Source organism: Palaemon carinicauda, chromosome 4, assembly GCF_036898095.1.
Source record: "Palaemon carinicauda isolate YSFRI2023 chromosome 4, ASM3689809v2, whole genome shotgun sequence".
Lineage (NCBI taxonomy): Eukaryota > Metazoa > Arthropoda > Malacostraca > Decapoda > Palaemonidae > Palaemon > Palaemon carinicauda.
Window position 1 is genome coordinate 115409167 of NC_090728.1, and position 2429 is coordinate 115411595.

A 2429-nucleotide genomic window follows, 5' to 3' on the forward strand; every position below is an offset into this window, starting at 1 on the left:
AAAGTACCTCCGCTCTCAGTGGCTACGGAACTTATGAAAATGACCCAACTAGATACCCCTTTTACATATTAATTCATGAAAAAGGAGAGAGAGAGAGAGAGAGAGAGAGAGAGAGAGAGAGAGAGAGAGAGAGAGAGAGAGAGAGAGAGAATATTATTCGATAAAGATTGATTGGTAGAAGCTCCTAAGTTTTGTTTTTATTATTATTATTATTATTATTATTATTATTATTATTATTATTATTATTATTATTATTATTATTATCCAAGCAACATCCCTAGTTAGAAAAGCAGGAAGAAATAAGACCAAGGGCTCCAACAAGGAAAAATAGCAATTCTCTTAACGAAAACACATGCTCAAGTTTAGTTTTTTCACTCTTTTTTTTTCTCTCTCTCTCTCTGTTTTTAAGCCGCGACAAAGAACAGTCCACTAACAACCAGGTAACTAGGGACGCGTACACGTGTTTCAACCTCGTCTAGTCCGAGATTATGACATGAATCCTCAAATTGCCATCTGAAGGTGTTAGGTGTACGCTACGCTGCGATAGAGAGAGAGAGAGAGAGAGAGAGAGAGAGAGAGAGAGAGAGAGAGAGAGAGAGAGATTTATGTAAATTACGGATTAAACTTTAATTTTATGCGAAGATCATCAGGCCTGGCATCAGAATATCCTCATTAACTACAACCTCGAAAAAAAATAGGTAGATGGAAGCTTACCTTCAAAGGGTGGTATTTTCCTTTGACAATATTATAATTTTTTTGGTATATTTTGGATTCTCAGTCATAGAGAAATTAAGATAGAAAATACTATAAATATTAGTGCTAAAATAAGCAAAACTGTAATTAACATCGTTGACATATTGGGATGCGAGTAGTCCGTCTACAAGCTCCTAATGAACTTTGACTTTATACTGCAAGAAAGGTCAGTGTTTAAAGGCTGGTGGTTAACGAGTCTCCTGTCTGCTTGTGCAAGTGTCCATTTATATGTATATTCATGTGGTAAATCTAATTATTTTCCTCTTTATCAATACATTAGTCATTTGTTTAAAGGATAATCATAATAACAATGAAGCTGATGAGTCGGTGGACGTCTCTTTATCCATTTGCAATTTCTGATTAAATCAGAATCATGTTATTAGTTAGTAATGCTTTCATATCTGTCTTTCATATTGCATTAAATTCTTCCCCCTTTTAAAGCTGTAAATATTCCACCATAACTCTAATACATTTTATTTTGATTTATCTATATCTAGATTTTCTGAAATTATCTGGGCACTGTTATTCATTCTCAATTTCTTCAATTTATCATAACGGTATTTACATGAATCTAGTAATGAATATAATTTACCATTGTTTTCCTTAATCAAAATATGTGGGGATTGCCTCCGAATTCAAGGACAAACCAAGTGGGATATTTGTATGTTTCATATAATTTTTGATATGCACCAAAGAATTTTGTTTTACATTTAGAATGTTATTCTCTCTAAAAAGATAATAACTCTGCTTTACAGAGAACCAAATACTCGTTAATTTACTAAACATATGTTGAATTTGCGTATAAGTATAATTCTATAAACATTAAATGTATTATATCAATAGTTCCATAATACATTTAAATGTTTATACTATTTATGAAGACAAATTTTCTTATATCTTGTTGATGATAAATCTATTTTTCCTGGCTAAATAAGATATACATTTTGTAAACATAAATGAAACCCAGTTGATGCACCTGTTGCTTTGTCTATAGTTCATTCATAACTAAAAATATCAGAATAATAATTGCCAACTTGACATCCATTTGTAATGTTGAAGTCTTAGCTTTAGATATCTCAGATTAAATGCCTATCGCTTATAACTCTCATGGGTTATCATATATACTTATGTAATTGTCATATTTTCCAACAAAAAATAAAGGGATTTGATCCTCTCTACATATAAAAGCATTTAACTATTAGAATCATTACTTACGAAACGTGTTCCTAAGTAGTTCATATTAAAATACAAAACTGACTGATACATTTTATTTTTTTGTGGAAGATTGGGGGTAGGGAGAGATCACTTGATAACCTCTCAAATCCTGATGAAAATTTTCTGTATAAATTACTGCTTTCTCTGTTTTAATCTTTAATCAAGAAAGATATATCGCCTTTAATATTGATAGACTATGTTCAATTTCCATATTTAGTTGAGTGAAGCATAGCTTCCAACTTATGATTTCAATTTATCATTTGTTACTGAATAACGTTGACCTTTGAAAATTCCGAAGTTAATCTCCACTGTCATTTTTTAATACTTTTATTTATTAACAGGTTATAGTTACTTATACCTACAAGATTTCCGTTGATATTATATTTATATTTCAATAAGCTTCCTTCATGTCTTATTTTGGTCGTTTATTAATATCCGCCTGTTTAACTAACGTAAAATTC